Source organism: Neofelis nebulosa, chromosome 4 (assembly GCF_028018385.1).
Source record: "Neofelis nebulosa isolate mNeoNeb1 chromosome 4, mNeoNeb1.pri, whole genome shotgun sequence".
NCBI lineage: Eukaryota > Metazoa > Chordata > Mammalia > Carnivora > Felidae > Neofelis > Neofelis nebulosa.
The window spans coordinates 33,244,182-33,259,319 of NC_080785.1; the positions used below are offsets into that span (position 1 = coordinate 33,244,182).

General features: G+C 39.6%; 1 long non-coding RNA gene and 1 pseudogene across 2 annotated transcripts in view; one reads left to right on the forward strand and one right to left on the reverse strand.

Moving 5' to 3' along the window:
• Positions 1-15,138, forward strand: part of LOC131509085 (uncharacterized) — a 118,057-nt gene that overhangs the window by 91,286 nt on the left and 11,633 nt on the right. For both annotated transcript variants that reach the window (XR_009260285.1, XR_009260284.1), the window contains one exon: positions 14,216-14,454. This is a non-coding gene — a long non-coding RNA (uncharacterized LOC131509085). The remainder of the gene's footprint in view (positions 1-14,215; positions 14,455-15,138) is intronic.
• LOC131509084 (ubiquitin-like protein FUBI) lies at positions 12,605-13,101 on the reverse strand (annotated as a pseudogene).

Below are 15,138 nucleotides of genomic sequence, written 5' to 3' on the forward strand. Positions count from 1 at the left end.
AGAATATAACTTCTGTCACTAGTTTTAGCATTTGGTATCACATGTTCTGTCAATATTTACCCATCTGTATTTTTCTTACTGCTGTTCAAAAGAGACTGTTGAAAGGTTTTTTTGAGTAGTCAGTCCTTCTTTATACTATAGTTTCAGTTAAATGGCACCTTTGGAGTGGTTTTTCTATGTGGATTCCAACAAAATTAAGACAACAAATAAAGTACTTCCTTTTCATTTTTTGATAGATGGGGGAAAAAAAGATATTTTTGCTTTTCCATAGAAAGTAAAATAGAAATTTAACCCCTAAGCCTTTTGCAGAATAACTAAATTACGTTCTAAGCTTTACCGCAGGTTTCATAGTCTCTAAGGATACATAGAATATAATCTTTATTCTGGGGTTGATTATTTCTTAATTTAAGGAATGATAAACCTGTTTTATAGTCTGCAACCTTTGCCATTCTCCTCCTTTTCTATAGTCCCCCCCCCACAATAATTTTGTTTCTAAATGTTACAAGGTAGTATTTTGCTTAAAAAGTGACTGAAAGTACATAAGACAGTATTAGCTATTGTTTATTCTAGTCACAGGGAACATTGTTATGTTATTCTTTATGCTTTTCTAAAAATTTCAAGTATTTCAAAAGAATTTTTACTGAAATCCTTTTTATTTTGACATAATTTCCAATTTACCAAAATAATGCAAGAATAGTACAAAGAATTCCTACATACCCTTTGTTCATATTCTCAAAAATTAACATTTTACTACACTCCCTTTACAATTCAGTCTTTCTACGTGTACATGCTGTTTGTTTTTTTTCCTGAACCATTTGAGAGTAACTTGCACATATGATATCCTTTTACCCTTAAATCTTCAAGGACATTTCTTACCCAACAGTACAATTTTCAATATCAGAAAATTGATATATTAGCATTGTATTGATACAACACTAGTTGCTAATCAATAGACTGTATTCAAGTTTTCTCCATCTGTCTCAATAATGTCCTCTGTAGGGAAAGGACTCAAGTATGATACCTGAATGCGTTTAGTGGTCAGGTCTCTTCAGTCTGCTTTAATCTGGAAGACTTTTTGTCTGTCCTTACCTGTCATGACCTGGACATTTTTCATAAGTATAGCTCAGCTGTTTTTGTTCAGTGATCTTAAACTTAGGTTCTCAAATTTTTTGTTTTAATATTTTAGGGGAAATATCCTTCCTGTTTCTCAGACTAACTTAAAACTGCATCTAATATTGCATTCATTTCCCCTCCACAGACCTAATTCTCCTCCATATCCTACATCTGTAAAAAGGGGTCATCATTTTACCAGCTTTTTTTTTTAATTAATTAATTTTTTTTTATTTTTTAATATATGAAATTTACTGTCAAATTGGTTTCCATACAACACCCAGTGCTCATCCCAAAAGGTGCCCTCCTCAGTTTACGAGCTTTTTAATCCAGAAACCTAAGCATTGCCCTCCTCCTTCTCATTCAGCTTCCCTGACAGAAGTGCTATAAAGAGATTTTTGTAGTTCTGCTCTCGTCTCCCCTCACCACTACCTCTGAGTTCCAGCCCTCCTGTCTTCTCACTTCCAGTAGCCTCCATCTGGTCTCTACTGTGTCCACCTTTCCACATCTTCCCCTCCCCATGATTAGTCCTTCCTCCCTAACACTCCCAAAGCAATTCTTTACATCTAAACCAGGAATCAGTGGTTGAGCATCCAACTCTTGATTTCGGCTCAGGTCATGATCTCACAGTTGGTAAGTTAGAGTGCTGAGTCAGGCTCTGCACTGACAGCAGGGAGCCTGCTTGAGATTCTCTCTCTCTCTCTCTCTCTCTCTCTCTCTCTCTCTCTCTCTCCCCCCTTCCCTGCTCTCTCTCTCTCTCTCTCTCTCTCTCTCTCACTCTCGCTTTCTCCAAATAAATAAATAAAATTTTAAAGAAACATAAATTTTTCAGTGTTTCCCTATTAGTAAAGATACTTAAAGGATTACACAGAGTTTGTGGGAGAAATTACAGATGCCTTTTTAGTGCACCAGAGTCTGCCTCTCTGGCTTTAATGCCCAGCTCTCCCTCTGTACCTCCCAAGCTGCAGTCATATTGAACTACTTGGAAACTTCCAAACAACTGTGCTGGTTTATGCCTTAGAGCCTTCACATATATCACTCCCTTAGCCTTAAATATGTTCCTCCCTCCCCAACTACACATTCTTTTTTTTAAATTTTTTTTAAATGTTTGTTTATTTTCTGAGAGAGAGAGAGAGACAGAGAGTGCAATCTGGGGAGGGGCAGAGAGCGAGGGAGACAGAATCTGAAGCAGGCTCCAGACTCTGAGCTGTCAGCATAGAGCCCAATGCGGGGTTCAGACTCAAGAACCGTGAGATCATGACCTGAGCCAAAGTCGGACACTTAACCAACTGAGCCACGCAGGCACCCCCCCTTTTTTTTTAATTTTTTTTCCCACGCATTCTTTTTTACTCATCTGATTGCTATTCTTCCATTAAGACTCAGCTCAAATAGCACTTCTTCTGACAAGACTTTCCTACCCTCATCCCCCACCTCTAACAATGAGATTTTGTTCTTTTTACTATGAGCTCTGAAAAGGAAAAAACTTTGCACCAATCCTAACAGCCAGAGAACACTTTCTGGTAAACTAAGCCATTCCTGAACCAAACCAGCAGTCCAGAAGACAGAACTCAATGCACCACCCTAAAGAGCAAAAAGGGCTCTTTTAGTTTATTCTCCCTGTTTGGTCCTGCCATAGTTAGCTTCGTCTCTGACTATTCCAAGGTGTTTACTTGTGTGACTGGTTGAGTGAAGTTTCTTATGATGTTGTTACTACACTTACAAACAGAGGCTTTTCCTCCCCGGAATAGATTCCTGGCTGTCCTTTAAAAATTACATCAGTGCTAATATATATGTAAATCACAGAAGTTGGCATTGTAAGAATAGTGAGTGGTAGCAGTGTTACTGCAGCAAAGGTTAATTCGACAGGAAAAAAGTTCCATGTGGTTATTATTGTCAGTATGTTCTGTAAAGTATGATAGTTGGTACATCTGGTTTATGGGCCTCTGACTAGGCTTTCTCTGCTCCAGGTCATTTTGTGCCTAGCAGGATGCATGGAACTCAACCAATATTTGTGAAATAAATAGTAGCTTTGTCCACCCTAGATATAATCAGGCCTATAAGTACATGGAGAAACTGTTATTCAAGTTATCTGCTTCGAAGAAAAGTCTTAGCATTTAGCACTGTGGGGATTAAAACTAATTTTGATTTGCTTCCACCCAGGTCTCTGAGACTGTGGTCAGAGCCTTGCCCTGAATCATGCCGTAGCTCATATTTTCTATAAACTGACTCCAGCCTGTGTTTAGTTTCTAATTTCCACTCCTGTAAACCAGTGTTTTTTTCAAATCTGCCTTCACATGAAAATCATCTGAAATGCTTTGAAAAATAATGAAGGCTGGGACCCATCTCTAGAGGTTCATATTTAACTCTCCCAACACTGGAATGTTTGAAATTGGGCATTTGAATGTAAAGTGCCAGGTGAAAATCCTTGCTGGAAAAGAATGTATTTTATTTCTGTCTAGCGTCTGAACAAATTTTCTTTTCAATTTCACTTTTGTATATGTTTTATTTATTGTTTTTAGAATTTGCACGGGGCTACCATGCTAGTTATGAGTTGCATAATCATTAGAATTTGCACGGGGCTACCATGCTAGTTATGAGTTGCATAATCATCTTTATATGACTGTAAATGTTACTATATTTCGCATGTCGTTTCTTCAGAGAATAGCAGCGTAAAGACACTGGAAGGATTTAGTCATTTGAATTCCCACATAGGATTCCTGGGAAAACATCAATATAACTGATGACACTGAAGTTATCAATGCATAAATAAAGACTCGTCCTAAACTGCTACATTGTTTTGAGTGATGAAATGAAAGCTACTAATGGCTTTCATTAGAAATCATTTCATTTCATTTCCTGGCTGTTAGTTCCAGGAAAAGTGAAACAGCTAGGAACTCTAGTAGCTGAGTGGATAGAAAGTCTTTAACTGATGAATGATTGTTGAGTCGTCTGCTTCTTTAAGTGGCAACATGTCCAATCTTTCATGAAAAAATATGGCTTTCATTGATACAACAATAAATTAAAACCATTAAGCATTATTCTCAGCCATCATCTTGCATAGCAATTGCAAGAAAAGATAATTAAGTAACTGGCTGTTGCACTAATGTAAGGTTTAGGTGTCAATTTAAAACTTGAAATAAAAAAAAATACTCTTTTTATTAAATGTTGTTTTTCCGCATTATGGTTGCTATTTGGCTTCTAAAATGATAGTCTAGGGGCACCTGGGTGGCTCATTTGGTTAAGCATCTGACTCCTTGATTTTGGCTTAGGTCATGATCTCACTGTCCTGGGATTGAGCCCCAGGATGGTGGTCCATGCTGAGCATGGAGCCTGCTTAGGATTCTCTCTCCCTCTCCCTCTCCCTCTGCCCCTGCCTCTTTCCTGCTTGCATATTTTTTCTCTCTCTCTTTGCCTCTCTCTCTCTCTCAAAATAAAATAAAATAAAATAAAATAAAATAAAATAAAATAAAATAAAGGTCTAAATTCAGTCCATTTTGGTTGGGCATATAAAAAAAGAAAGGCTAAACAAATTGAATTATGGTTATCTAGATTTAAAAAAAACCTATTATAATTAAGATACAGTGTTATATTAGTTTCGGGTGTACAATATATTTATTCAACTTTTCTAAACATTACTTTGTGCTCATCACAGTAAGTGTACACCCCCACCACCTCTTACACCCATTCCCCCCACCCACTTCCCCTATAGCAACCACCAATTTGTTCTCTGAGAGTCTGTCTCTTTTTACCTTTGTTTGTTTTGTTTCTTAAATTCCACATATGAGCGAAATGATGGTGTTTGTCTTTCTCTGACTGACATTTCACTTACCATTATACCTTCTAGGTGTTGTTGCAAATGGCAAGATGATTTTTAAAAGTTCTAGAAATTCAGCCCCGCTGATTATAAATTCTCACGATGTTAAGCCCCTCTGGTTTTCAAAGCCAAATGTTGTGGGGATTTGTCTTCCCAATACAGGTCCCCTGTGCCTGGGGTGCCTATGTATCTACTCTTCTCCCTTCTCTGTGCTTGTGGTGGCCCTCCCTCTCCTGAACAATCTTGAGGTCAGCTTGATTCCAACCACTTGTCCATTCTTCCTGTGGTTTTTGAGGTGGCTTCTTCTCTATGTTGAGCTGTGGAAAGTCTGTTCTGCCAGTTTCCAGGTCGTTCTCTGGGTTATTTACATTGATGTGGGTATTATCTAGGTGTATCTGTAGGACGAGGTGAGTTTGGGAACCTCCTCCTCCACCATCTTCCCCCTAGCAATCTAGATTTTTAAAACTTTGACACCAGATTAATATATTAAAAAGTCAAATTAGGGTTATGAAGACGTTTTTAAAGTGACTCAATCCCTGTACTTTGCAGGGAGAAGAGTGGGCGAGAGTGCTCAGAATAATGTATAATGGACCAAATTCAAGTCCCTTGTTCTAAAACATTATTTAAAAAAAAAAAAAAAAACCATTTTGGATATCAACTAACTCTTACAGAATATTATCAACATTTAAGTGTAAATGAGTAAGAAACATGTGCACTCTGTTTTCCTTAAAATGCAATTTTTAAAAGGCTGGTAAAAGTACAGAAGAGAACAAAGCAGCAGCCGGTCTCCAAGTGCCCCCTGTACCCACACAAGAGCTGGCCCTGATTCTGCTTCTCAGATGGGCCCAAGCTTCTTGGCTAATGTTCTAGTGGAAGGACTGTTTCTATATATTCATCTCCAGCAAAAAGGTAAAGTACTAATCAGCTTGATCAGTGGTTGTAATACATGCACTATTGTGGTCCTCACTTAGCCATGGTTTTGGTTTTGTTTTCTGAGGTTTCAGTTACCCAAAGTCAGCCTCAGTCTTCTGAGATTAGTAGCAGTAGCCTAACACTATGGCACAGTGCCTAAGTCATTTACCTCATTTGCTCTTATCACGTGGGCATTTTGTCACATCCCATCATGACAAGAAGGGTGAGTACAGCATAGCAATATATTTTGAGAGAGGGTGACCACATTCATATAACTTTTATTACAGTTTATTATAATTGTTCTATTTTACTATTGGTTGTTGTTCATCCCTTGCTGTGTCTAATTTATAAATTAAACTTTATCATAACTGTGGATGTAATGGAAGAAACATAGTATATATAGGTTCAGTACTAACTTTGCCTTCAGGCATCCACTGGAGGCCTTAGAAGTGTCCCCATGGATGGGGGGGTACTATATTTACAGAAAACAACGTGAATGTCTTAAATGTGTCCTGTCTCGCATTGGAACATAATGACCACAAACACAGTAAAAGAGCTGCCTCAGAAGTTATATGACCCATTTGACAATATGCTTGCTTGTCATCTAGTTATCTTGTGGGAACTTCCTTGCCAATAATCTTTCCTCCTTGGCTCTGACTTTATGGCTGAGAGGTATCAGACAATTCAGTACTAGGACTTCAATTTTTTTGATCAATATTCATTTCTGAGAAGACTTGCTATTTCTGTGGCTCTGCTTGCTCATTCGCTTTTTTTAAGTAATCAAATATCCCTTTGCAATAGTCCATAAAATGCATAATGCCTCCTGGGCATATGTGATTTTTCTTTTAAGAGTAGCATAGTCGCACTTAGGTGTCTCTGCGCTGCTTCTGTTGTCTGGCTGAGCAAGAGATTGTCATGACTCCTACTGAGAGTTTCTGCTGGCGAGTGCCACACTTTTTCTTCTTCCATAATCAGAGAGCATCTGATTGTTTAAAACCAGAGGTAATACAAGTTAATGGGTCTGGAGAGCGCCATGGGATGTCTTGGAGGGCTCCTCTGAAGTGTTGGGTTTGCATAAGGATTAAATATTGAGACATGGCTTGGATACTGATTTAGGAGATTTGGAAGAGAAATTGGAAAGAAAAAAAAAAAGTCAGTTTCCATCAGCCAGTGTGTTCATTCATCCTGTATCAGGCATGAGAGAAGAGTGAAGCCTATCAGCTCCATTAAATGGTCTCATTTGCTTGAGAGAAGTGGGTATAGTTGTGACAACTCAAATGAAGGTGATTTTGTTGAAGTTGTTACACAGTTGTTGGCAAAGCAGACTTGCTGCCATTCAAAGCAAAGGACACTGGGCAAACCACTGCAGTGGAGGTGGGTTCAAATGCTCACAAAAGAGGAGATACTCCATTTTCTACCTCTAGCATCTATAAAATGGGACAGGTTGCATTTTGATCAAGAGTTTGAAATATCTGCTTATTTCAAAATAGGATGTTATTTTGGGCATCTGAGGAGAAAGGTTTAAACCTAAGGTTTTGTAGCAAATTTTACATGTGTTGGCCAAGTAGAAAAGGACTCGTGCTAGGTATATCCTTAGCCATTCACATTCGTCACCATAAAATATAGCCTCACTAGCACAGATGGAAAGAATGGCTCAGCTTTTCACAAAACTTTTAGGAGATACTGTGTGTGTGTGTGTGTGTGTGTGTGTGTGTGTGTGTGTGTGTTTAATGTTTATTTATTTATTTTTGAGAGAGAAAGAGAGAGAGATGTGGGATGATGGAGGAAAGTGCATGAGCATGGGTGGGAGGGGTGAAGGCGGGAGGGGGGTGTGGAATGGGGAGCGGGGGGTGGGGGAAGAGCAGAGAGAGAGGAAGACAAGAGAATACCAAGCAGGCTTCACAGTGTCAGCGCAGAGCCCAGTGTGGGGCTCAGACTCAGGAACCTGAAATCATGACCTGGGCCCAAACCAAGAGTTTGATGCTCAACCAACTGAGCCACCCAGGTGCCCGGATACTGTGTGCTTTGTATGGAGTATTTTAGGATCTTAATCTGTTCAGATGAGAAGCAATGGATACTATTGTATCATAAACACTTAAAAAAAAATAGATGACCACCACCTAAAGGATTGCCAGTTTTTTTACCACTCTGATTTTAAAAAAGGAAGAAATAGAACTGTTTCATAAAAAAGGGTGCAGTATTTATCTTAGCCATTTTAAATATTGACGACAATATGTTTTTCAAATACTCTAACCACCTCCAGATGAAGCACCCTGCAACATTGTGAATTTAGGGATGATATAAATTTGGTCACAGTGTGATCAGTGATTGACTAGCCTCGCATTTCATTTACCTAGCAAATTGTTACCCCCACAATCCATGCATCTGGAGTTTGATCCAGTGTATGATGGATTTTTACTTTGTGGTGAAAACTGTTTCAAAACCAATCAGTAACTCTTAGGACCCTACATATTCCTCATGTTCCTTCAAGTATACTTGGAAAGGAAGTATTATAGGCAGTGTCAGATTTAGAGACATTATGATTCAGAAGGAAGAATGGTAATGAGAGTTCTGAGACTGAACTCAACTTTCTCTGATGACCTTGCTTCCTTTCATAGATGGGAAGAAGGGATGAAAAGGACTAGCAATATTGGGGGTGGGTATGAAAACCTTAATTTTTCTAATTAAAGATAAATTTCTTCTTGAAAATTTGTCTCTTCCACATTAACCCATCTTGCTGGAGATGATGGTTAGTTTTACATAATTCCCTCCCCTTCCTCCTTTGCTTCTAACCAGATGGTGTGTAGGTACCAGAATACTTGTGAAACCTTGTGACCTCAGAGGGATAGTTATCTGATCCACATGCTGACCTGGGATGGTCCCTGATAGCTCTGGGTGCTTCATTCCCTGTGGTCATTATGATATTCTAAAGCAATGGGTTCCATCTGTATTTGGGTCAAGTCAACAGCTGTTACTATTTTTTTTTTAATTTTTTTTTCAACGTTTTTTATTTATTTTTGGGACAGAGAGAGACAGAGCATGAACGGGGGAGGGGCAGAGAGAGGGAGACACAGAATCGGAAACAGGCTCCAGGCTCCGAGCCATCAGCCCAGAGCCTGACGCGGGGCTCGAACTCACGGACCGCGAGATCGTGACCTGGCTGAAGTCGGACGCTTAACCGACTGCGCCACCCAGGCGCCCCAACAGCTGTTACTATTGATGTTTGTGGTCCCTGTCATAGCCCCTGGAAGTGACATCTACATGCCTCATCCCCACCTGGAGAACCCACAAGTCCATGTAGTCTCTCAACAGTTTTAGCCCCTGGTGGGGGTGGTGATGGGGGTGGAGGGGAGGGTTCTGGACCTTTCCTTGGCTTGCATAAATCCTAGAGAACCAGGAGCAAATGCTCCCTTGAGATTCCCTACTGACATAAACACAGATAATTGCTGTCTCACCCCATGTCAATCAATGCAGATCACTTTGGTGCCAGTTGGGAAGAGAAGTGTAAGTCCTCTTTGCTCTCAGATCTCTCCACCTTTCCTTTCCTCCAACCTCCACCCCAGCTCCCAGTCAGGATTTCCACCTTGGAAGAGGGGAAGGGCCAAAACACTATCAGAGGCACCACACTCACCTCATTTGTGTCTCCTTTCCTCATTCTCTGGTGCAACTAGACATTGTCTCTAAAAAGATCATAATGTACACCCTTTCTCCCCTATAGCTTATAGTAAATCTCTATGCTTTATGATTCTAGACCTTTAAGAGGAAGCTTTAGGAATTTAGAAAATCCTTTTCTTTCTCCAGTGCAAGGCTATTGTTACAGGAAGCCTATGCTTCCATGATTTTTGTACCTAACTTTTAACAGTTTATTTTGAGACCTAAAGATGAATACTTTCTTCTTTGCTCTTGGCTGGTTCTGCTTATGCTCTGAAGTAATCGTGGCTTCATTCTTGTTGGGTAAAGTGTTAGACAATAACAGTTATCAGAAGTAAAGATTATGTCAGATAATATTTCAAAATATCCTATTATGAAATTATTAACAACTTGCAATTATTCCCAAGTATAATTATATTCTTCTTCAGGGACAAGCATGATAGACAAGTTATAAGAAGTGAAGTAGGGGTGCCTGGGTGGCTCAGTCAGTTAAGCATCTGACTTTGACTCAGGTCATGATCTCATGGTTCATGAATTCGATTCCTGCATCGGACTCTGCTGTCAGCACAGAGCCCACTTCGGACCATCTGTCCTCCACTTTCTCTGCCTCTCCCTTGCACATGTTGTTTCTCCCAAAAATAAATAATGAAAACATTTTTAAAAAGAAAGTAGTATTCAGTGATAGAGTGAAATCATGCTTTGAAACAAGTTTGAACAACATAGACTTTCTGCATTTTAATTCATATGGGCCTAGGTGAAGAGAGGAAATAGGTTGGATTAATGTATAGCAGGCATCACATAACAAGTTATGATGTTAAATTTATATGTTGGCCAGGTTAGTTTACTAACATTACCCCTACTCTCTCAAGACCTTCTCTGAGATGCAAACATCTGTATTTGGTGACAGACAGCTGAGAGCAGTAGGATTGAGTTATTCACTAGGAATAACTCTGATTAATCAGCTTTAAGTAAAGACTAACTTCCAGGCAACCATCTATGCCATTACTAGAACCTGGAAGTTCCCATTTATATTCAATGTCAAGGGTGAAAAGCGAAATTTACTTTGAAACAGCAAAACCTATTTTAGTCTCTCCCTTACTTTCAAAAGGTAAGCACTTGTAAGTAGCAACTTCACTTGTTTTCAAAAGATTAAGAATATACGTATCTTGTCTATGTTCTCTGATTTCTTCACAGGGGAAGATTGTACCTTTATAATAAGATAGAGTCTTTAAGAGGAGTGGCCATGCAATACACGTATTGTGTATCCCTGAGAATACCTAACAAATATTGGGTATGTTCTAAATAAATTGGTATATTATACTCAATTAGTTGATTGATGTTCCATAACTTCATGGTAGATACAGAGAAATTGTTTAAATCATTTTGCATGATATATAGAATTTAGGATTTCCCTTGAACTTTGCAAATGGATGGGCATTACATTCGGAGAGAAAAGGAGGTTATAGTCAGTGGTAAGGCTACTGAGAGTGAATACAATGCATTATGAGAGCATGAACACATCCATAATAGAAGGAGAAGCCAAATGTTGGAATGCTCAAAAGCAAGCAACAAAAGTAGTGATGTGACATGATGGAAGCAGGTTAGGTCTATATTTTCCATTTTCCACCTACGTGGAAGATAAATTGGGACCTAACAGTACAAAAGAGACAAGGTGCTTTCTGGCTTTAGGTACCAGCTCCCTTTAGATTAGAATTACTGAATTCTAATTTTTTTTTTTATGCTGGTGTTCTCTCCAATTCCCTGTGATGGACTCTAACAATGGCTGCATGTATTCTGCATTGTTGCCATGACATCGCCTGTCGTTTCTGATGTAGATAATGTGGCTTAGTACCGAAGTCATAGTCATGTCTCCTGATTTTGTTATGCCTCTGATATCCATTACACTAACTCCTCCCATTTCCTTTGCTACTCCCATCATATATTACACTCTGTTATTTGCTCCATGAAGCAGCAAGCTATTTCTTATCAGGGCTTTGCCAAAAATTATTATCACAGCCTATTACCCCCTTGGTTCCGACCATAAGTTATAGAGGGAGAGGAGGAAGCTAAGAAACAATCTGGATTTATATACACATAAACTGTTGTATTAGTTATCTATTGCTACATAATAAAGTGTCCCAAAACTTAACAGCTTAAAACAGTATGCATTTATTATTTCATGGTTTCTGTCAGTTAAAAATTGAGGCTTAGCTGGGTCCTTTGGCCCAGAGTTCCTCATCAAGGTGCAATAAAGGTGTCAGCAAGGGCTGTGGTTTCATCTCAAGACTCATCTGGGGGAGGATCCATTTCCAGGCTCACTCACGTAGCTATTGGCAGGACTCCAATCTCTTGCCGAGACACTAGTTCCTTGTCACATTTGCCTGTCATAGGGCAGTTCACAGCATGACAGCTGGCTTCTCTCAGAGCCCCTGAGGGAGAGAGTGAGTGAGAGCCAGCAAGATGAGTTAAAGTTTTTTTGTAAATAAATCTCTGAAGTGCCATCTCATTGTTTTACCATTTTAGTAATATTCTATTTGTTAGAAGCAAGTCAGCTGGTCTAGCCCACATTCAAGGGGAGAGAATTACACAAGAGCATGAATACCACAGAGGAAAGATCATTGGGACCATGTTAGAAGCTGCCTACCACAACTGTGGAGAATTTCCCTACTTTTCTGGTGACCATACCCTTTTAAAATCTTGAGTTCCTTATGCAACTACCAGGCAAACTCAGACAAATATGAATTTGGATAGGCTCTCGCTCTCAGACTCCTGTTTTACAGTCTCTTCAGAAAAGGAATCTGGCAGCAATATACAAGATGGATTAAGGAAGGCTTAATGTGGGCTGGGGAAATAAACCAAGAGACTATCATAATAGTACCGATGAAAAGTAGTAAAAAGTCCAAACCAGGATGGTGGTAGGGAGCATAAAGGGAGATGCAAAAGAGACAAAAAAAAAAAAAAAAAAAAAAAATGAAGAATCAAAAATACTTGCTTCCAAACGGAATACAGAAAATGGAAAGAAAGGAACAATGATGACTTGGATTCTCAGGTGGCTCCAGGCTTCTGCTGGTATTTATGAAAAATGGGAAAATTTGGAAAGAAGTGCAGGTTTGGGGGGAAATGGTCAAATTTGATAGGCTAAATCTGAGGTGTTTTTGTTTTTGTTTTGACTCGACTAAGTGGCTTTATTGGGGAAAGCCAGGATTACAGCGGACTTAAGAGTTGGCATTGAGGCTCTTCTTCTTGCAAAAGTGGGCACAACACTGACAAAGCACCAGTTGTACTGCATCTGCCACTTGGCTCCGCCTGTCTGTCTTCTTTTTCTCCTGTTTCACCACCTTGGGAGTCTGCCCTCTTACTTTCCCAGCAGGGGCCAGTGAACCATTGACTTTACCTCCAAGCATACGCCTAGCTACTTCCAGGGTGCTCAGAGCCTCCTCTCCACACTGACTTAGGGTAGCCTCATCCTCTAGCACTGCCTGCTGGGAGTACAACTTGATCTTCTGGAGCGATGCCCTCCAGCAAGGCTACATGAGCCTAGATCTGGGCGACATGTCCTGGCTGGTCACTTGAAGGATGTGTAGCTCCTGGGCATGGACAGAGAGCTGCATGTCCGCGACCAAACTGCACCACCACAGCTGCTACTACGAAGATGGAGTCAAGAAAGAGGTTTGATTTATGAAGAATAGATATAATTTGCCTAGTTTTATGTCCGTTGGTCTCAGGTACACAAAGACTTAGAAGAGTCCCATGACTTTATAGACGCATAACATCTAGACAGCAGGGGAGAGTGACTGAAGCCAGGGACAGAGGTCAGGACAGAAGTTGTAGATTTATTTGCCATCAATATGGAAACTTTGACAGAAGATAGAGTCAGAGGAAGGCTCCAAGTAGGAAGGTAGAAGACGGAAGGGCCTTCCAATAATACTCTACATTTGAAATCTTCCCTGGGAGCTAGGTAGCCTCTGCACTATGGTAGGGTGGAGCTGTGTGCCAGAATGCTTCTCTGTCCAGTCAGACGCTTGCCTAACGAGTGGATTCTGCCTTGACATCAATACCACCAGCGCTGTGATCCCCACACCTGCCACGGGGAAACAAAAGAAGATGAAGAGGAGTAGACATGCTTTATCTGAAAGAAAAACTATAGTCTGTTCTCCATAGAAAGCTTGTAGCCTTTGCAACAAAAGGAAATAAGAGAATAACCCTTAAAATTAAAAAAAAAAAACCCAAACAACAAAATGAAGCCAATCAACCAAATAAACAGTCAAGAAACTCCAAAAGTTGTTGTTGTTGTTGTTGTTGTTGTTGTTGTTGTTGTTGTTGTTTTCAAAACTCCTCGAAATTATCAAACAAAAAAAGGTTATTTAAAGAAGTCTGGGGAGGACACCTGGGTACTAAGTGTTGCTTAACTCCTCCCCTTTTGTCCTTTCTCCTCCCCATTTACCCTCCTATCATTATTTTCTCTCCTGTCTCCTCATTCTCCCTATTTTGTCCTCTCTCCCCTGCAGAATGCTCCCACCCTCCAGTCTCTAATTCTAATTTTTTTTTAAAGTTAAAAAACATTGAAGTTTATTGTAGGACACTTGGACAGTATGGGTAAATGGAATGGAAATGCTGGCAGTCATTTTGAGAATCATCTATGATGTGAATTCTAAAATTGCTACAAGCAGGATTTTATTCACCATGATGCTTTCTTTTGTTTCCTCTTTTCATTTTCTTTATTTTCAGTTTCAGTTTCAAGAATGGATTTCTCCATGTCTCAGGGATTTTAAATCTTGAGGAGATGATCTTACCTCATGACAGCCAGTCCAGTGTTTTTGCCACGTGACCAAACCACTTCCAGAAGGACCTTGATAACCAGCTTGATGGTCAGATTGTCCATTTCGATGACTTTGTCAGTATAGAGTTTCTCCAGAAGTTCACACAATGACTTGGCACCCTGGCCTGTGACATCATTGGCCTTCCAGGTATGATATGTTCCTGTGGGGCCAGGCTCCCAAGGGGCGGGAGTGTGAGGGTGAGGATAGGTTGGGTTATGGAGGGAGGGTGGGGTGGGAAAGAGGCAGCCTCAGAAGCAGGAGCTTAAGCTCAGACTCCATGAGCCTAGGAGGCCCATAGGGAGAGGACTCCTGACTCCTGGCAGCAGGCGTGGAGAAAATTTATTGGTTTTCTCTTTTCTCTCAACTCATCTATAGCAGAGTCCAACAAAAGGCAAACAAAATGTTTTCTCGACAAATATAAATAAAAACAATAATAGAATTTCCATATTGTAGGATGCTATAAAAGAGGAATACTTCATTTCCAGTGTCTCTTAAAAATGAGGACTGTTAGTGTAAGGAATATTCTTTGGAATGCTTTTCTTTTTTTAAATTTAAGTTTATAGAATATGGAAATGACCAAGAGTATTAACATAAAACTTGATTATGGATATTTTGTAGGAAATAATTCAAAATGTCAAAAGAATTTTTAGCATGGAGTTTTTAGTATAGCAAAATGTGTTACAGAAATGTGTAAAAATGAATCCGTGGATCTATAAATCGTGGTGTACACATACAATGAAACCTTATGCAGCTACTAAAAACACTTCTTTCCAAGTTTTCAATGATATATGGAGGTACCTAAGTAGGAAAAAAACAGTATATCTTAAAAGC